Below are 22,787 nucleotides of genomic sequence, written 5' to 3' on the forward strand. Positions count from 1 at the left end.
TCGACCTCAGCCTTACCCCTAGTGAGCAAAGTTTCATAGCTGGCAGAGTTATTTTTGCCGAGGAGGACAGATGCCTTCGCGTCTCAGCTATCCATCTACTGGAGCAGGACAGGTATGTGACCCAGTTGGAGTAGAGGAGACGTCAGGACCAGGCCCTTCTATGGGAGTACCAAGAGCGAGACTCATAGGGAGCACAAGAGCGAGCTAGTCTACTTGAGACAGTTGCCAAGCTACAGAACGAGCTCAACCATCGTGAAGGAGTCCATAGAGCCAAGGTCGTAGACTTACAGGACAAAGCCACTGACCTAGGTAACAGGAACTGCTACCTTGACAGCAAGGTCTTGGAGTTGCAGAGAGAGTTGGACAACAAGAAGGCTGAGTTCAACCATAGAGGAGACAGAGAGAGGTCCAAGGGGATTGATATGCTAAAAATCCAATCTCAGAACAAGACCATGACTCAGGATTTAGAGGAGTTCAGGAAGAAGGCCGTTCGCAACTAGGGTCACCTGATTGAGGCACTCAGGTAGAACGAGTACTTACAGGACAAGTGTGAGAGGACATGGCAGGCTTGGCAGAAGTCTAACAGGAAGTGCCTCAGGGAGATGAAGGGTATGTGGGATCAGCTACCCAAGGAGATTCGTAGCAAGACGAAGCCTAGGATAGAGGAGTTTGAGTTAGCCCCGACTCACCTCAACCTAGACGCCTACCCTACCCTACCTAGAGCCAAGCCTACTGAGGAGCTCACCAAGGCCTTGAAGTATGTGTCCCGACTTCACAAGTCTGACGAGGAGATCGAGATCGAGAACAGTCGTATCCTAGCTGTGGTGTACGAGTTAGAGTAGATGACCCTACGTGGTCATGAGTCATGTCAGTGGCTTCCGTAAGTTGTACCCCATGATGTACCCCTTATGAGATGTAATATGAGACACTATGCATAGTACGATTCTCGAAAGTCTTCAAGTGTAGCTACTGGAGATGATGCTATGTAATAAAACCCATGTAATGAATGTTTTGGATCTTATTGCATCTTATGGATCTTATTGCTTCTTTGTAATGAGTGTTGGATAGTATAAATGTTTTTCTTTAAATCATCAAAATCATGTAATCGTACTAAATTATAAGCACCTATGGCACATACACTAAGATTCCTATGATCCGTGTTGCAGATGCCGAACCGTCGATCTAATCGTCTAATGAACCATGGATGTGCGCCCACCCCTGAACCAGTCGAAACAAATGGGGGGCATGGTGGCAACAACCATGGCCATGGCCACGACTGTGGACGTGGAGGGATACCCTTCAACCTAGAGGATACCCTGTCGCTTGATGAGGAGAACATTCCACTACCACCACCACCGAACCTGGCAGAAGTGATGGCACAACAGACCCAACTTCTTGTAGCTCTTGTTAATGGAGCAAACCGTCGCCAGGGAGGTCAGTAGAATGACTTCCAAAGGAAGCTGGAAGGATTCCTGAAGCTAAGGCCACCTACCTATGATGGCACCGACCCTGACCTGCTTGTAGCTGATGACTGGCTCAAGGAGATGGAGAAGAAGCTTGACCTCACTACTTTCACCGACGATGAGTGTGTTGGAGCTACCACACACCAGCTCATAGGTGCAGCACACGCCTGGTGGGACAGTTTCAGTGATTCCCATGAGGACCCTACCAACATCTCATGGGAAGAGTTCGCTGAAGCATTCACTGAGTATCACATTCCCAAGGGTATCATGGAGGCCAAAGCCAAGGAGTTCTGCAACATCAAGATGGGAAAGGACAGGGTGACGGAGTACACTACTCATTTCACCAATCTTCTGTGCTATGCACCTTCCTATGTTGTGAACTCTGAGAAGGAGAAGCTATACTATTACCACAAGGGACTTAACCCACACATCAAGCTGAAGTTTGGTGGTATTGAGAGTAACACACTACGTGTGCAGGTGGATCGCTGCATCCAGATTGAGAAAGACTATGCTGAAGCTGGAGAGGAGTACAGGGAGAGGAAGCGTAAGCCTGAGGAGTCCTTCCATGGCTGTGATCGCAAGAGGTTCCGCAGAGAAGCACCACCTAGGGAATGCTCTCGCCACAACAGGGATGACAACCCTGGATTGAGTAGGGGTAGTGGAGGCTACACCACCAAATACTCCCGCCCTGCTCAGGATCGCTACACCTGGGACCGTTTTGCTCAGGACCACAATGCTCAGGACCGTTTCAACCATTCCCGCTCTATGAATGAACGCCCAGCACAGAACCACTCTGCACCTAGCACTGGAAACTAGAAGGCACCCACGCCAACCCCTATAGGCGGTACACCTTTCACCTACTTTGCTTGTGGCCAACCAGGTCATAAAGCCGCTGAGTGCCCACAGAACTCAGCTGCTCAAAAGTCTTAGTTCAAGGGATCTGCTACCTGTGGATGTCTCAACCATCTGGACACCGAGGAAGCATAGGCTGCCCTTGACATGGTGTATGGCATGTTTTTAGTTAATGGCAATACTACATCAGTTCTATTTGACTCTGGAGCAACTTGTTCTTACATATCCTCCAAATTTGCACGAGAGCATGACCTGCCTGTAACCCCACGTGAAAAGCCTATCATCACCAGTTCACCTTTAGGAGACCTAAAGTGCACACACATCTATAAGGGAGTGAGTCTTGCCATTGAGGGTCTTACCTTTAAAGCCGACCTAACCCTGTTACCTTCCATAAACCTAGATGTCATCTTAGGCTGGATTGGCGAACCATTCACCGAGGTATCATATCATGTTCACCTAGATACATCCAAGTGACCCACCCATCAGGCCAAGTTATTAGATGTGAACCCTAGTCCAAAAAGTCCGCTTCCATCCTATGTGCCCTTAAAGCGAGTTTAGAATCGCAAAAGGAGGAGAAGACAGTTCATGATGTGCCTATGGTCAGAGATTATCCTGATGTATTCCCTAAAGAGTTACCAGGTATGCCACCAGACCATGATGTAGAGTTCATCATTGATCTCTTGCCGGGAACATGACCCATTGCCAAGAGACCCTATCGCATGTCAGTTGATGAACTGGCCGAGCTTAAGAAATAGCTTGATGAGCTCATCTCAAAGGGATATATCAGACCTAGTGCTTCACCCTGGGGATCCCCTGTTCTGTTTGTTAAGAAGAAGGATGGCTCAATGAGAATGTGCATTGATTACTGGAACTTGAACGCAGTCACCATCAAGAACAAGTACCCCCTGCCAAGGATTGATGATCTGCTTGATCAGCTTTGAGGTGCCAAGTATTTCTCCAAGATTGATCTCAGGTCTGGCTATCATTAGATGAAGATTTGAGAGAGTGACATCCCGAAGACATCTTTTGTGACTAGGTATGGGCAGTTTGAGTTCACCGTGGTGTCCTTTGGACTCACGAATGCTCCCACATACTTCATGAACATGATGAATAAGGTTTTTATGAATGAACTAGATAAGTTCGTGGTAGTATTCATTGATGATATCCTTGTCTATTCACCCACAACTGAAGAACATGAACATCATCTAAGAACTGTGCTTGAGAAACTAGCGCAACATCAGCTCTACGCAAAGTTCAGCAAATGCGAATTTTGGCTATAGGAAGTTGCCTTCTTAGGCCATGTACTATCTGCTAAAGGTGTCACAGTTGACTTGGCCAAGATTGAAGCTGTGAAAGAACAGGATCAACCCTGTAATGTGACAGAAGTCAGAAGTTTCTTGGAATTGGCCGGATATTATCACCGATTCATTGAGAACTTGTCCAAGATAGCCCATCCAATGACCAACCTTCTGAAGAAGACTAAGGAGTTTGAATGGACGCCCGTGTGCGAACAAAGCTTCTAGGAATTGAAACAGAAGCTTACCACAACTCCTGTGCTAGCATTGCCTGATATCAGTAAAGATTTTGTGGTCTATTGTGATGCATCCCATCAAGGACTTGGTTGTGTACTGATGCAAGATGGAAGAGTGATAGCATATGCATCTTGACAGTTGAAAGAACACAAGAACCATTACCCAACCCATGATCTTGAGTTAGCAGCAGTTGTGCATGCCTTGAAGATCTGGAGACACTACTTGATAGGCAACAAGTGTGATATCTATAGGGATCATAAGAGCTTGAAGTACTTTTTCACTCAGGAAGATCTAAATATGAGGCAACGCTGATGGCTAGAGTTGATCAAGGACTATGACCTGGAAATTCACTATCATTCAGGAAAAGCTAATGTAGTCGCAGATGCCCTCAGCCGCAAGAGTTACTGTCACACTTTGATCACTGAATCCGTACCACCTGAGCTCAAGGAAGAGATTGATGATTTCCAACTTGAGATACTACCGCATGACTTGTTGAATGAGCTCCGCATACAGTATGATCTCACAGATCGCATCCATCAAGCTTAGAAAAGTTGTGAAGAGATCGAATATCTCCATGGTCTGATGAAACTAGGCTACAAGACCAACCACCAGGAAGATGAACAAGGAACCATCTGGTTCAAGAACAGAGTCTATGTTCCATCTGACCCAGAACTATGAGAGGAAATTCTGTTAGAAGCTCATGATTCCAAGTACTGTATTCACCCTGGAGGTTCAAAGATGTATCAAGACTTGAAGAAACACTTTTGGTGGAAAGGCATGAAGACAGACATTGCAGGACATGTGGCACGGTGTGACACCTATAATAGAGTCAAGGCTAAACATCAAAGGCCTGCAAGATTGCTGAAGCCTCTTGACGTTCCCGAGTGGAAATGGGAGAGCATATCCATGGATTTCATAGTTGGATTGCCCCGATCACAGAAAGGCAATGATTCCATCTGGGTGATTGTTGATCATTTGACCAAGATTGCTCACTTTGTACCAGTTAAGACCAAGACCGATGCCAAAAAATTAGCAGATCTATATGTTGAGCATATTCTTAGACTGCATGGAGCTCCCTCTAGTATTATATCTGATCGTGGCCCTCAGTTTGTGTCCTGATTCTGGGAAGCCCTGCACAAGTCCATTGGAACCAAACTTGATTTCAGTACCGCTTATCACCCACAGATAGATGGACAGATAGAACGAGTAAATCAGATCTTAGAAGACATGCTTCGCGCTAGTGTGCTGAATTATGGCTCTGATTGGGAGAAGTGCATACCCTATGCCGAGTTCTCTTACAACAATAGCTACCAAGCCAGTATCAAGATGTCGCCATTTGAAGCTCTGTATGGCAGACCTTGTAAGACACCTTTGATGTGGTCCCAACCAGGAGAAAGATCGTTCTTTGACTCCGCTAAGATTCAAGATGCCGAAGAAGGAGTATCTCAAGTGAAGGAGAATTTGAGGATTGCTCAAAGCCGATACAAGAGCTATGCTGACAAAAGAAGAAGAGAACTTGAGTTCAATGTGGGAGACTTTGTCTATCTCAAGGTATCCCCGCTACGTGGAACTATCAGATTCCATGTGAAAGGAAAGCTTGCCCCTAGATTTGTTGGCCCATACAAGATTTGCAAGAGGATTGGAAAGCTCGCCTACAAACTTGAGCTACCTGAGGAATTGGTGGGTGTACATCCCGTATTCCATGTCTCACAACTACGCAAGTGTTTGAGAGTGCCCGATGAAGTAGTTCCAACTATTACACTTGACATTCAAGACACTCTCGAGTATAAAGAACATCCTATCAGAATTCTGGGAAGAGATACCAAAGAGACCTGAAGCAAAACTATTCCTATATGCAAGATCCAATGGAGCAATCACACTGAGAGAGAAGCAACATGGGAGAAAGAGTCTGACCTCCGACTACGATATCCTTACCTCTTCGAAGAGTACGTTACGCTTTAATCTCGGGGACGAGATTCTGTTAAGGGGGTAGGATTGTAACAACCCAAAAATCCACACACCAAAAATCACAACTACAAAATTTTTGCTGTTACCCCATGCAATGTTGAGTGACATCTGTAGAGCCAACCCTAGGTGTTGCATTAGTTGTAAACCAACTAAACAATTTCATGAGCATGGCATGTCATTTGTTAATTATGTTTATTTAAATATTGACAAATAAAATATGGCATACATAACCAAAATGGTGATTTAGATTTTCATTTGTTTTATGTAATGCCTAACAACTCCTTTAAAGAAATAAACCATAAAGTAATTATTAATCAAACCAAAGAATAAATACTTAAAGAGGAAACTATTTCCATTTTTGTATAACAAAACTATACTTATTTTGTTATACAAAAGAGCTAAATAAATTCCTAATATATATATAAAAGAATGTTGTGGACCTCATACGTAAAACTCCAATGAATAAGGTACACCAATTTTGAATTCAAATTCCAAAATCAAATTTGAATTTAAACAAAGGAGAAGAAAAAATAAAAACAAAAAAGGGAAAGAATGGGAAAATGGCCCGTAGCTGGCTCGGCCCGCTAGCATGCAACATCAGTTGGCCTAGCCAGCCAGCCAGCCAGCCAGCCCAGCTTACGCGCGCAGCAGCACCTGGCCCCGCAAGCAGCCCTCCTTCACGCGTAGGCCAGCCCAACTCGTGCGGCCAGCCTAGCAAGCCAGCCAGCGTGCTGCTCACGCCCGCGTGCCTCCCCGCTTCGCTTGCTGCCACTGCCACTGGACCCCATGCGTCAGCCACACCCTGGCACAATGTCGTCTTCCTCCCCATGCCGGCACTGCCTCCAACTGAGACCCAACCAAAATGACAGGCGTGGGCCCAGGGTCACGCGAATCGTCTGGCCCTGCTCCCTTGGCGCCGCGCCCACGCAACTTCCGCACCAACCACCCACGCTCGCGATGCCGTTCGATGCCATCGACGCATCACCAGCCGTCTGCCCCGTCTACCATGGATGGAGCTCAGGCACCGGGGGCTATAAAGCAACGCCCAGAGCCCTAGGGATTCCTCAGCCATCGCCGTCGCTTGGTGGCCCAACAGCCGCACCGCACCGAGAGAAGATGGCCGAGAAGGAGTTCGGAAGAGGGGGAGGCGAGCAGAGAGAGCTCGGAGGCACCGATCACCGAAGCCGGAGCGCCGCCTCACGTGCCTACCTCGACAATGTGCCTCGCCACCGTGCCACCAACGAACGCTGCCAACATCGCTCGGTGAGTCTTTTGGCTGAGACCTCCTCCCAGCCCTTGGACACCGTAGCAGAGCATGCGCACGTCGCGCTCTCGACGCTGCCGTCATGGCGCAGCCACCACTGGCGCACCTGGCCGCCTCGCCAGACTAGGATGTAGGCGTAGCACCATCGTGACGCCCAAAGGGTAGCCGCGTAGATCGAGACCCCAATAGCCGGCCACAACATCCTGGCCACGAGCACCGGACCTTAGCCAGAGTTCCACCATGCACCATCACCGCGCGTGGACTCCGCCACGCCCAAAGGTTGTCGTCGACACCTTACCCTGTCACTCGCTTGCCGTATGAAAGGGAACAGGGCACCAGGACCCGTGGAACAGCCCCTAGCTGCCCCGCCGGTGAGCACTGCCACAACCAAGCCACCGACCACCGTGGCCAATGCCTTGGGAAGCCCTAGCCACCATCTAGACCCCACCACCATGTTCGTCGAGGCCTGGTGAAGCTTTTCCCCACCTTAATTGGACGCCAGCGCCGCCGTAGGAGCTCGCCGGTGAGCACACCACTAGTGGGAGCGCACTGGGGATGGAAGCAGAGGACTCCCCTCGCTGGCCGCACGCGCCTACACCCGGTGCACATGGGCTAGGCTAGAGGGAAGAAGGGTGGACTCGGTCCACCGAAGACCAGCCAACGGTCCATGGACCATGAACATGAGTCCACCATGTGCCACACGGTGTGGGCCGAATGGTAGACGAAGCCCAGTGGGGGCCCTTGGCTACGATGTGGCAGCGCCACAGCATGCCATGTGTCTGGCCCGGCCCAAATCCAGCCCCGTCTAGGCCCACCAAAGCCCAGTCGAGACCCAACCCGATTGACCATTGACCAGCCAACATTGATGGTTGACCTGGCCCCACATGTCAGCGACACAAAGACTCTGGACCCACATGTCAGTAAGTGACGTCATGCTGACATCATGAAAATGTCACGCGGGTCCACCTGTTAGTAACAACACAGCCGAGGTGATGTCATGCTGACGTCAAGGTGACGTCAGCTGCTGACATCAGCAACTCTGGCCCCACCTGTCAGTGACCATGACCCGTTGACCGTTGACTCACCCGTTGACTTGATGTTGACTTTGACCGGACCCACAAGTCAGTGACCCAAGAGACCCTGGCCCCACCTGTCGAAACTGATGACGTTGATGACGTCATGCTGACATTAAGATGACGTTTTGATGTCAGCAGGACCCCACTTGTCAGCTCAGAGCCGAGCCGATGATGTCATGCTGACGTCAGCATGCCACGTGGACCAGTCACAGCATGACACGTGTCAGCCCAGGATTAATTCAACCTTTTTACAATTTCAGAGATGATTTAAACTTCAGAAATTCATAACTAATTCATACGACCTCAGAAAAATACGAAACCAGGACCAAAATTCATCTAAAATCGAGCTTTACGCAATGAACCCATGTTTGAGTGCATTGAGCTCATTTGAATTTTCATTGTTTCTTTGTGCTATTCTATAGATGTCGCTAACGTGACTATAATGCGGTCGTTGTAGACTCGGAAGAGAACCAGACGAACGAGGATCGTGAGTACCATGAGGAGAACGGAGATGACTACACTAAAGGTGCCACATCCCACCCAATCTCATAGCACCTATTACGCATGGCTAATATAGAACTGCTATTGCTTTACTTACTGTTATAATCATACAATGATAGGACTTGCATGATAGTAGGCTAGACAGACGCTTACTGCTATATATCATTGCTTACACTTCTACTACGCTTATACTACATTAATGCATGGTAGAAACTGGTGTTATCTGGACTATGGGGAGAGTGCTGTGTGTGTGACTTGGGTGTGTGGAGGGTGAGGGTTGTGTCGACCATGTTGGAGTATACGACGCACCTGGGACAAGTCTTGTCATGAGGTGCTACCTGGGCACCCTTGGAATGGATACCTATGGTGGGTAAATGGTATATAAGGTGGTCCTGGGTGTGAACCTTTGATGGGAGGAGCCTAGGATGGAGGTGCTGTGGTGGCATGGTAAATGGAAACCCTGATGAAGACATTCTGGCTTGGTCATCCCTAAGGACTTACTAGCACTCAGATTCACCAGGAAGTCTTATGTACCACTTGCCCTATATGGTGCGGGACGGCCGGACTACTTGGTAGGATATTGCCACTATTGCTAGGTTGATAGCGGACAGTGTAAGGAGGTACAAGGCACATAGGATTCCCCCCACACCCTTCCGAGACTTCATGGAGACCTTGTGGACCCAGCTCATGACTCACAGTTTTAGCCACCCCAGACTGGACTAGGGGTGTACCAGGGCTGAATGGTAGAGTGGCATTACCCTAGGCTAGCAAGCGGCCAGAATCAGCCTAGTTGACGGCGGTCAGCGAAGAAGGCAGATCTTATGGTTATGTAAAACCTCTATAGAGTGTATGGTTGATCGATCGATACATGAGCCGACTTGTCGGCTATGGACCTTTCATGGGTTTCGCTTAAACTAGATAGTGAGATGAGTCCTTCTCTTCTTCCTCTGTGAGAGAGTGTCGAACGTAGCCAGGGGCTACAGGCCTTGTGATAGTGCCAAGAGGGAGTTGGCCTGTCGACTGAGTGATGGTATGGTGATGGCGTGGATGGTGGTATATCAATCCCAGGATCAAAACCTTGCTTTGGAAAGGGAATGGGGTGGAATGTGTGTGGGAATGGTGTTAAAACTTGACCAACTACTATTATACACTTGATATGCTAAAACATAGGAAACCCTAGCCTTATAGGTTCCTTTTGAATATATCCAACTTGCATCCAATTTCCACAATGCAATGCTCATAGGGTGGGAGTGGCCAGTACAAACTGTACTGATAAATTTTGGCACACAGGTTCTGCTGAGGAGTATAGCTCCAAGGAGTTTGACGGTTGAGGGGTTCATGCCTACGCTCGAGTTTGGCGATCTTATCTTCAAGCTGTTCTAAATGAATGCTACTTTTGATTCCGCCAATGTGGCGATGTAATAAATTATATAATCCACACTATTTGTACTCTGATATTATCGTTGTATGGATGTGGTATTCGACTAGAAATTTGGGTAATATGATCTACAATGGTCTTATTACACTTCGACTCTATGGATTTCCCTTCATGGAAATCTGGTCGCTTCAGACGGGACCTTGATGCGCATCTCCGAGAAACATCAGACACTCGCGTAGTGGCTCATCTTTTCGATCTTGAATCCGCTGCAGATCATATTTATGGCCGGGTTGCTCGCAAGTAGCAATGAAGTTATCGATGAATGCTTGCTTGAGCTCTTACCAAGAATCAAAGTAGTTCGCCAGCAAGCTAACCAACCATTGGTGGCCTGCAAGGCCAACAACGACTGGGAAGTAGTTAGACATGACATGCTTGTCAGCCATGGCTGATCTGCATGTGGTTTCGTAGAGCATGACCCATAATTCAGGGTTCTCCTTGCCGTCGTACTTCTGAAGTTTTTTGAGCTTGAAGTTCTTGGGCCATATGACTTGGCGAAGGTGCGGAGTAAACTACTTCAAACCCGGAGGGCCGTGGTAGTATCATATTCTATACGGCGATAGCTTTCGTGGGATGCACGATCGTTGGCTCTTTGGTAAATGCGATCGTGCAGATTGCGTTCTCTGAGGTAATGGCAGAGATCGTTATTGCCATCACGGTGATCCCGGTTGCCACCCTGGTTAACCCTGCGACCACGGTTATCATGGCGATTATCGCGGTTGTCTCGGCGGTTGTCATCCTAGTAGTCGCGGCGGTTGTCATCCCGGTGGTGGTTGTCGTCCTGACCACCATCATGGCCACCATTTCTACCTTGACGGTTGTCTGATGGGTCGTTGTTGCGCGAGCCACGTTGGTTGGGTGGCTGTGAGCGACTTGAGTACTGGCAGCTATGGCTTGATTTGACTGAGATGGATGGAGCTCGGACTTGATTTACAATCTCTGCGGTCTGGGCCATAGCAGCCGTTAGGTAAGCTTGTATATCATCATGAACTGCCTGAGTTTCTAGGGTATTGGGTAGTCATTGCATTGTCGCCATAGCAACAGCTACGTTGGCGCTTGGAGTCCTGAAGACCTGCTTGTCCCCCACCCTATCAAAGGCATTGTTAAGGTTGCGGGGCTGGACCCTTATGCATCGGGCCTCCTCTTCTGCCTTGGCTTTGATTTGTTGGTGATTAAACCGGTCAATATTGCGTGCTTCGCGTGCTAGCCTTTCTTGTTCTATTTCGCCGACTGCCGATGGTTCGTCATTACTAACAACATTGATCAAGTCTCCTTGCCTTGGTGGGAAGGATGGGAATCGTGGGAATCCCGGGGCATGGTCTGGGATATCCAGATCGTATTCAACGCCTTCATCATCATGATGCTGGAGCTCGGTGCGGATGGAGGCATTAGATGCGATGCTGGACGAGGAGCTTGAGCCACCCTCTTGAATTATGTGGACCGATCCTTCTTGATAATCCTCAATCCGGACCATGTTGACAAAGTTGCATAGGCCGTAGGGCTAGGCCTGGTGGTTCTCCATCGAGGCTTCGTACTCGGAGAGCCGGAGACCCATCGTGGGGGCTGGCCGGCGACGAACGGAGCGCCCTTCAGGAGTAGACATGACCACGAGATCCGTACCGAGTCGTGCAGGACGACTGGCCTGAGCTGGTCGGGTAGATCTGTTGTGGGTAGTAGTTACCTACTCATTAGGTTGACTTTGAATCGAACTTACCAAAGCTAGGTTTTGACAAGTTTGGTGCCAACCCGATCGATGGAGTCGAGCAGGTCGGTGTTGTCGATCTGCCTCCCTTTGTAGCGAGGAAGCGGACGACGGGTTGTCGGCGTAGCTAAAGACGATGCTAGCGTGGCCGGAGCCAGATCCACCGTGGTTGGAGCCGTAACCGATGTAGGTGAAGCAGTGGTCAACGCAGATTGAACCCGCGCCTCCTCCGGGGTCATGGCGATGAAGTCATCAGAGCCAGTGGTCCAGGTGATCTGGCTGATGGTGAACGTGAGGCCGTTCAGCATAGCCATGGAACTGGGGATGATGACCATCTTGTTCGCCTGGAGATCAGTATGCACACCCCCTACCTGGCACGCCACTGTCGATGAAATATGGTCGGCAGTCTACCTAGGGGTATGCCCAAGGTAGTAGATTGTTGGTAGACAGATGCGCAAGCTATAAACAAGATGGTGATGCAAGACACACACGAGGTTTTATCCAGGTTCGGCTGCCGTGATGGCGTAATACCTACGTCCTACATCTGATTGTATTGCTGTATGTTAATGAGAGATGTTTTTTAGAGGGGTCCCCTGCCCGCCTTATATAGTCCGGGGGGCAGGGTTACAGATCTGGAAACTAATCCTATCCGGTTACAATTGCCATAGGTGGCCGGATAAAGATTCCTATTCTAACCGACTAGGATCTTGCTTGATCTCCAAATCTGTCTTGATTCCTTGCGTGGAACTCCAAATAGATTGGCCGGACCACGCGTCGTCTTCTAGTGGGCCAGACCCCATGGTCTAGGCTGGCCTAAGCCCAGCCGTAAGGGTATAGGGGTTAATACCCCCACAATGCCATAGATCGAACAATGGAAGACCGATACAATACTCATCTCATTCTACTGTATTTTCGGTGTCAGTTTGACTGTATATCCATCTAGAATAAAATTACTGTGTCTTGGAACATTTTTTTAATTCTAGATCCTCGCCGTTGTGCTCGTGCTCGTCCTCACCACCATGCTTGTGCTCGTGCTCTCCTCATCGTGCTTGTGCTCGTCCTCGCCATCGTCCTCGATCTCATCACCATGTATGAGTGTGTGCACATAGAAAAAATATAGAAAAATAGATAGATTTTATTTGTAGATAAAATAGAAAAATGTAGTAGTTTACTTAAATATAATATATATATATATATAGAAAAAATGTTGAGTGGATGAATTGTAGAAAAAATGTATTAGTGTACTACAATATATAGTTGTAGAAATATATTAGAATCTCCGCTCCAAACCCTAACCCGGCCGAGCTCCGCTCTAAACCCTAACAAAGGCATTAATAATAACCTTGAATTCTATTGAGTGGATTAATTTTAAGCATATGACTCGATCCATTTTATAGATATATGGTTTTTACTTTTTATAAATATATCTAGTGGTGTAAAAGCTAGATGGCTGCCCCGAGAGGCAACATGGATGAAGAAATGATGGATATTATCAACACCGGCACTCAATTTGCCGATGATGACCAGCAGGATGTAGATGACGGGAGTCAATACCTAGCCCTTGAAAATAATCAAGAAAATATTGGCGAGGTATATATATTTATATATATATTTGAATATTATATATATATATATTTGAATATCTATCATCTATTATGTGTACACATGATATTTATATATTCTTTTTTTATACGTAGCCCTCTGGATCGACGACCAGAACGATGAAAAGCAAAAATATTCGAGGCCCAAAAAAGTCATTGGAGGGGCGCTACATAATATCGGAATTCAATATCGAGACAGGCGAACCACTTGGTCCACATGCAAGGAAATTCGTGCAACACTGTGGGTGCCTTGTAAGGGACAGACTTCCGATCAGTGGCCATGAATGGAAGTAAAAGATCAACGAGCCTCATGTTAGTTTTGTCTCTGATTTTGATAAGAATTTAATTTGGGATGATATCCTTCAATATTTCACATTGCAAGTGGATGATTATGATGATATCAACGATGATGAATTGAAGGAGCTAGTTCAAAAGTGGGCTATGAAGAAGATGGCCACACAATTCCAGACTTAGAAGAAATCCCTATACATGAAATACGTCAAGAAGAACCTAATGCCCAATTTCAATACTAGTGGTCCGCTCGCGAAGTTGAAGCCCTACTAGAATGATTTTGTACAGTACAAGACATTGGAAGAGGGTGAGGAACGGGGAGAAGGAACCAAGAGAATGCCCGACAGAAGGTATACCACCATGGCATGGGATTAGGTGGCTATGCAACTGCCATTATCAAGTGGGAAAAAATGGAAGCGGACATTCTTGCCAAGGGTATCACACCAGAATCACTCAATTAGCCCAAACATGTGAAGAATTGGTTTTTTGCTCATGGGGAAAGACTGGACCTAGAGACCGAGAAGCTGGTTCATGGCCCAAAACTTGAAAGAGCAACACAAAGATTTTCTTATGCTCTACAAGCTAAAGCTATTGGTGCATTTAGGCCTAATAGAGAGAAGGATGAACTGACGTATGTCATCGGGACTACTGAACACAGTGGCCGAACGAGAGGTTTAGGACGGAACATTTCTTGGGAGCATGGTTTCCCTAACGACAGAAATACCTACAGAAGCCGGCAGAGAAGGAAGGATGAGGAAGCAGTGCGGATCAATAGGTCGGAAGAATATGTTCATGAGTCACGTGAGGCGTTGCTTCAAGCACAGGAGCGTGAAAAAGACATGCAAGCTAGAATGCAGGACAAAATCATAAAGGAAGTGCAAATAGCAATGAGTGCCCAAAGGCAGGCATCAGATCTAGGAATCAACATTAATATTAGCCCCCCTAATCAGTTGAAAAGCAGCTGTGCTTCCACGGAGTTGCCAAATCAAGATGACGCAATGATATGTTTCCCCGTGGATGACTGCACCATTTACATCATGTGAGCTACATATTCCAAAAGGGAATGCCACAATCAAGGTGGCTCTTGGTGTTTTTTCTCCTCTAGATCCTACCAAGAGACCAAGAATCTATGGGGCAATAATACCACCTGGATATGTTAGTGTCTCAGTGGATAGAGTTAACAAAGGTTTTAGTGATCTGGCTCTTGACATTCCAGGAGGTGATGGGGACAAGACTCTAGGAGAAGCAGAGAAGACATTCATACTATGGCGCAAGCGCTACATCATTATTCCCAGGGTCTCTAGTTCACCGCCGCTTCCTCAACAACTAGACAATAGGTGCGGACAAAAGTGAACGAAACAATTTTTCACTAATTTTCTATTGACATGCATGATTAATAATAATAATTTCTTATACCTAATTATTCTTTTTTGTACTCACACAGCAGGGCCTCTACCAACCTAAGTCTAATTATTCAATCTCTAGATCATCATAGTGCTCCGGGCAATCAGGTGGCAATGCCGCCACCACCGCCACCTCCAAGGAGGTCTCCAACTCCTCCAAGGAGGTCTCCAACGGCTGCCCCGCCTCCCTTGATGACCAAGAAGCAGCCAGCTCCTAAGAGGTCCGCCCCGTAAACGAAGCCATTGGCCCACCAGCCGGCAAAGAAGAAAGCCTCATCTAATCCAGTTATTCCCCAAAAACTATCTTACGAGAAAAGTGAAAAGGAATTAAATGCTGTAGTACAAAAAGATGTGAACAGTTTCTTCGAAAAAGTAAGAAAGCAAAGAGAAGCGAGGGAGAACCCGGAGAAACCGTACTTCTACCTACCTCTAGATCTTCTAAGAAAGAAGGTGGACCAGAAAAAAGACCACCGGTTTCACCAAGGCAGATGAACCATTGGAGGCTGATGACTGGCTTCGAACCATGGAGCAGAAATTTGACCTTATTCCATGCACGGAGTATCAGAAACCTGTTTGCCGCCCAGCAACTTAGAGGCAGCAAGTGCTTGGTGGGCAAACTTAGTGGCTATGCAACCAGCTGGCATTCCAATAACTTGGGCTGAGTTCCGTACTGCCTTCAGAGCCCATTATATCCCTGAAGGAGTGATGGCATGAAGCTAGATGAATTCCTTGCTTTGAAGCAAGGAGATCAAACCTGATGTATGTGGGAAGATTTAATCACTGTCACAATATGCATCAGAACATGTCAATACTGATGCAAGAAGAAGAGGTGGTTTATGAGAGGTTGAATACCAAGTGCAACATGATGACAACTTGCACCAATGTCACTTATCATGAGGCCGTAAATATTGCAATTGCTTCAGAGTCAAAGTATCGGCAGCATAAGGAGCTCAAAAAGAAAAAGAGTATGCCGTCTGGATCTTTTGGGGGAAATCAAAGAGGCAGAGGGTGATTTATCATCCAGTACATCATAATCGTCCTCCTTACCTCCGCCACAGTCTCAAGCGGGCAGTCAAATGTCCTCCTGCTATAACCTATCCGAATTCACAGTCAACCAATGCTCCTGGTGGCAATGCTCCAACGTCCCAGGGTCACAACTATCCTGTTACAATTGTGGAAGGACTGGTCATTTCTCCAGGGAATGTCCATATCCTAGGCAGGCTAATCAAAATTATCAGAAGGCCCCTGCCAATCAACAACAGGGTCAGGCACCAAACAAGAACCCCAATCAGAATGCTCAGAAGGGCAAAGATGAGAGGAAGACAGGACGGGTGTTCTATATTCAAGCTGGAGAAATTCCAAGGGGAGCCAGTGATGATGGGTATGTTTCCTGTTGCCAATCACCCTGCAGTTATACTTTTTGATTCTGGCGCATCGCATTCATTCATCAATAGAACATTTGGCGTGAAGTATGAAATTTCAATTGGGGCAACCAAAGGAAAGTTTCTTTATACAGTCGCCCGGGGGACGTCTGTGTACTAAGGAAATGGTATACCAGGTACCCGTAAACCTGGGTGGGGCATATTTTTCCCACTACCATGATTATCCTTAAGGATCAGGATATAGATGTAATCTTGGGAATGAATTGGATGTATCAGCATAAGGCTGTTATAGATGCTTTGAATAGGACATTAAGGGTAAGTTTGCCTGATAGTAATTCTCAACTTCTCATCCAACTTCCAACCCTAAGAAGATCAGTGGGCAAGGTTTGTGCAACTAGCTGTCAAAGAGATTAGAGATATTCCGGTAGTGTGTGAATTTCCGAGATGTTTCCTGAAGATTTACCCGTCTACCACCTGATAGGGATGTACAGTTTAACATAGAGTTACAACCTAGAACAGCTTCCGATTTCTCGGAGAGCTTATAGGATGCCACCTAAGGAATTGGCCGAGTTGAAGACTCAGTTACAAGAATTGATTGAGAAGGGGTTTATCCAACCTAGTTCCTCACCTTGGGGATGTCCGGCAATTTTTGTGAAAAAGAAAGATGAGACCCTGAGGTTATGTGTTGACTATCGTCCGTTGAATGAAGTGACCATCAAGAATAAGTATCCATTACCTCGGATAGATTTGCTTTTGATCAATTGCCAGAGCCAAAGTTTTCTCCAAGATAGATTTGAGGTCAGGATATCACCAAATCAAGATAAAGCCTGAAGATATTCCCAAAACGGCATTTACCACAAGATATGGATTATATGAATACTTGGTATGTCTTTTGGTTTGACAAATGCTCTAGCTCATTTCATGTATCTGATGAACTCAGTATTCATGCCTGAGCTAGACAAGTTTGTAGTGGTGTTTATTGATGACATTCTAGTATATTCCAAGAATAAGAAAGAACATGCGGAACATCTTAGAATTGTTCTGACCCGCTTGAGAGAACATCAACTATATGCCAAGTTCAGCAAAGTGTGATTTTGGCTTAAGGAAGTGCAATTTCTTGGACATGTCTTGTCAGCCGAAGGAGTTGCAGTTGATCCCAGCAAAGTGAAAGGATGTGCTTGATTGGAAAACCGCCAACCATAGTTCATCAAGTTCGGAGTTTTTCTGGGTTTGGCAGGGGTATTACTCGTCTGTTTATTCTAGATTTCTCTAAAGTATCAAAGTCCATAACTGAATTGTTGAAGAAACCAAGTTAAGTTTGTCTGGTCATCTGATGGTGAAAAGGCTTTCTAGACTTGAAAAGACTGTTGACTACTGCACCAGTGCTAGCCCAACCTGATATCGAGAAGCCATTTGATGTTTATTGTGATGCTTCAGGTATTGGTATTGGATGTGTGTTGATGCAAGAAGGCCGAGTCATTGCTTATGCATCCTAGGCAACTTAAGCAACACGAAGAACACTATCTGACTCATGATCTGGAGTTAGCAGCTGTGGTTCATGCTCTGAAGATTTGGCGGCATTACCTGCTTGGTAATACGTGCCATATGTATACAGACCACAAGAGCTTAAAGTATATCTTTACTCAGTCAGAGTTGAACATGCGACAAAGAAGATGGTTAGAACTGATTAAAGATTATGACTTAGAAGTACATTATCACCCTGGTAAAGCAAAATGTGTTGCAGATGCCCTTCAGTCGCAAAAGTTATTGCAATTGTCTGAGCAGTGAGAACAATGGGTTTGAATTTATGCAAGAGATGGAGAAGTTGAATGTAGAAGGTGATTCAACAAGGAAGTTTGACCAACATAATGTTGAAGCCACTATTTGAGATCAAGATTACGTTGCTCAGAAGGAAAACAAGGGTATAGCCCATATCAAGGAAAGAGTCAAGAATGGAAAAGCGGAATGCTTTAGCATAGATGATGAAGATGTGTTATGGTTCAAGGATCGCCTGGTGGTGCCAAAAGGTTCCTGAGTTGCGGCAGTCAATTCTAGATGAGGCACATGCTACTAGGTTATCTATCCATCCAGGAAGCAACAAGATGTACCATGACTTGAAGCAAAGATTCTGGTGGACTAAAATGAAAATAGAGATTGCTAGATATATAGCAAATGTGATACTTGTCAAAAGGTGAAAGCTATACATTTGAGGTCTGCTGGTGAATTACAACCATTACCTATTCCATCTTGGAAGTGGGAGGACATAAGTATGGACTTTATTGTTGGTCTACCCAAGACATCAAAGGGATTTGACTCAGTATGGGTTATTGTAGATCGACTCACTAAGTAGCACATTTTCTTCCTGTCAAGACAATATATCCTACGATCCAATATGCCAAGATGTATTAGCAAGAATCATGAGTCTCCATGGAGTACCCAAGACTATTGTGTCAGATAGGGGTACACAGTTTGTCTCTAACTTTTGGAAACAATTGCATTCTTCATTAGGGTACCAAACTTCTATATAGTACAGCTTATCATCCCTAGACTGATGGTACAGACTGAAAGAGTCAATCAAGTACTTGAAGATATGTTAAGGTGTTGTGTCCTTAACTATTCCAATAAGTGGGATGAATGTCTTACCTTTGGCCGAGTTCTCATACAACAATAGTTATCAGGAAAGCATTAGAATGGCTCCATTTGAAGCACTCTATGGTCGTAGATGTAGAACATCATTGAGTTGGTCTGAGCCTGGAGAAAGAAGATTCTTTGGAGTTGACCTTGTGAAAGAAACAGAAGACAAGGTTAGGCAAATACAGAGTAATTTGAAGATAGCTCAGTCCCGCCAAAAGAGTTATGCGGATAGAAGACGGAGACCATTGGTATTTAACAAAGGAGATTTTGTATATCTGAAAGTATCACCAATGAAGAGGAGTTACCCGTTTTGGTGTTAAAGGAAAGTTGGCACCTCGATATATTGGACCATATCAAATTTTGGAGAGGTATGGAAAAGTGGCATATCGCTTGAAATTACCTGAACATCTCGCTAGCTGTGCATGATGTGTTCCATGTTTCTCAATTGAAGAAGTGTCTCCGAGTGCCTGAACAGAATGTTGAAGTTGAAGGAGTGGAACTAGAACCGGATTTAACTTATTCCGAATATCCTATCCGAGTGTTAGATCAGAAAGATCGTGTTACTCGAAGACTGGACAATCAAGTTCTATAAAATACAATGGAATCAACATTCAAAGAGGAAGCTACTTGGGAATCAGAAGATTACTTGTTAGAAAAGTTTCTAGAGGTTCTAGCGTCAATATAGAATAGAGTAATGTTAGTTGAGCTCGGTTGCTACAAATTGTGTTTGTAAAGGAACCTCAGCTATTTTATGGACAAGTTTTGGATGTTTGTGGACTGACACATTTCTTTTCCATTACTTACTCTATGGCTTTGAATCTCGGGGCGAGATTTCTTTTAGGGGGAAGGATTGTAACACCCCGGGTGTTTAAATATTAAAAACATGACATGTCATCATATGCATTGCAAGGCATTTGGTCAAATTGCAAACTTTGATATGCATTCACTAAACAAGTTTACATTTAGTGTTATGAGTGTTGAATTGAATTGTTTGAATCATGTCAAAATTTGGTATTGGATTTGAATTTTCCGAAACCCTGATTTTCAGTATTTAAACCCTACCCTGAAAATCCATTTCAAAATCTAAGCATATTTTGGGGTTGAGCCCAAAAGCAAAAGTGTAGAGCTTGACAAGTTATACAAAGTTTGTTTTTGGAGTTTTTCAAGTTGTTTAGTAAAATTTGGAGTAATTCAAAAAGGCGTAATTCGTTAAATTTCCCCTATTCGAATTCAAAAGTTCATTTCAAAATCTAGATTGAATTAGGGTTGGTTATAAAAGAAAGTGTAGAACTTTTGATTTTGAACAACTTTTGTTTTTGGAGATTTTTGAGTTGTTATGAAAATTTGAGAGTAATTTGTGAATTTTGGCGAATGGCAAACTTGTAAATACTGTGAACAGTGTTCACCAGCCGTAGCTACACCGCCGGCGACCTTCGGTTCGCTTCCAGACTGCGCGCGTGGACGTCCTTGGCTTCGCGCTGGGCTGGGAAAGGCTCCTGCGTGGCTTCCTTGCGCTTCTGGCCACTCCTTAAGGCCTAAGCCGTCGCCGTTCTTCGCCGTTTCCCTTCCTTGTTTTCCCGGTGCCATTGCCGCAGCTCCGTTGAGCCCTCGCCGTCGAACCAGCGCCTGTGTCATCACAGCAAAGTGCTCAACTTCGCCTCTTCCTTGTGCACCCATCCAACCAGTCATAGTCGTCTGACTTCGCCAAATTTCGCCACGCGTCGTCTTTCTTCCCCACGGCCGGCATCTCCGTCGAGCGTGCCTCGCCGTGGCCAGCGTGTTACGGTGAGCCCTGCCCCTGCTGAGTCTTGTTTGCTTTGCCACGATGCTGTGGTACTCCATGACCCATTGATTTCTCATTTTGACCACCACAGCTCCCAGAACATCGCCACCGACGACATCTGCTCGCCGTGCTTGCTCGGAACGTCGACCCTCCTCTCCGTTGCTCCTCCGGCCTTGTGCTCTACTCAGTCGCGTTTGGTGAGCTGCTGATGCTTCCTGGGCCATCTGTTTAAGCTTTACAGGTCTCACGTCGCCAGCGTAGTCGTAGCCACGCCGTCGTGGCCGCCATGGCCGGCGTAGTGCTTCGGTCCAGTTCCGTAGCTAGTCCAGCTTGTGCCCTAGAATGATGCGCCTAGTCGAGGGAGTGTTTTGGTGCTTTGGCCGTCGCCGTTGGTCTCGCCGTCGGACGAGATATCGCCGGTCAGCGCCGTCGTTGCCGTGTCAGCGCGCGAGGTTAGGGATGAAGGTGGGGTCGGGTTGTCAGTGACTCAACGTTCAAATGGAATTTTTCTATTTTAGATTTGAATGAATAGTGATGTAATTTGTTATTTTTGTGTAGATTTATTTAGAGCTCCAAAAATTATGAAAATTTTGTGTGACTTCTCTGTGATGTATAGTATTTAAGAAAAATATGAAATAATGTTTTTCAGTAATTTTGAATGTGATAAAAATTGCTCAATTTATTAATAAATGGATTTCCATGATTTTTCTAGGCTTATTTAATTGTCCAAAAAATTATGAAATTTGTTTTGCCACTTACTTATCATGTAATAAACATATACTAAAATTTTGAGCTCAATTAGAATAAGTTGATTTATTTCATAATTTTGAATTAAATAATTAATTCATAAAAGCAAATAGTAACCTTTAATGATTTAGGTTTTGTTTGAAATTTTGATTGAGTGATGATCCTTGGGTCATTTGTTGATAATGATCCTTGGACAATTGATGTATGTGTTATGAAAAAAGATTTAGTTTGTTTGACTTGCAACTGTACCGCGAAGGAAAGTTGTATTCAAATTGTTAATTTTGCATCCATCATCGAGCATCATGTTTCGTATTCCGCATCATGTTAAACATGGCATTGTTATTACATGTAGTGAACGAAGGTGAACACGTGGTAGGTTAATCAAGTTGTTGAGGAGGTTAATCCGTCTGTTGAGGTCGGATCGAATACTTGTGAAACGTCGCAGGAACCGGACTTTTCCGTCAACGAAGGCAAGCCCGGATGCATACAACCCTACCTTGTATTTTTCAAATTGATTTCGCTTTGCTTCTCTTTACTGCATTAAGTGATTAGGAGTCAAGTGAAAAACAAATTGGTGCATTACCAACCTTGTTATTCCATATTTACCATATTACCAGTTTTAAATTCGTATATGCCTAGTTTTGCTTAGCTATGCTTAGAACGATGAAAGTCGGGTGATTACCTGTCACCTGCGAACTTTAAACGGAATTTTGGTTAACTTATGTTATCATGTGATATGGGAATGTGGAGTAATAAATCTAGACCGGGCGACTCGGTGCGTGTGAGCCACAAGACATGGAGGTCTTGTGAGCGGGTTCTTTCCGCCTGTGTCGATTAAGGCACGTCCGTTGTTGAATTGCATGAGGTGAGAATTTGTAGTACTAACCACATACTCGGTAAGCCTTTACTCGGCTATTCTATTATGAGAATGGCTACTCGCGCACTGGGAGTGGAGAGATGGCGGGAATAGCGTGTACCCACGTGGCAATGGGCTGGATTGGTGGAGTACTGTATTCTCGGGTGGCGCGGACCCATTCTTGTTTTAGAGGATCTAGGGTAGGTTGGTATATGGAGGTCAGGGGATCTGCATATGTCGTGTGGTCTGGAATTCCCAGCTGGGTTTTTAATCGGTTCGAATCAGTCGTTGCTCCTC

Source organism: Miscanthus floridulus, chromosome 12 (genome assembly GCF_019320115.1).
Source record: "Miscanthus floridulus cultivar M001 chromosome 12, ASM1932011v1, whole genome shotgun sequence".
In the NCBI taxonomy this organism is placed as follows: domain Eukaryota; kingdom Viridiplantae; phylum Streptophyta; class Magnoliopsida; order Poales; family Poaceae; genus Miscanthus; species Miscanthus floridulus.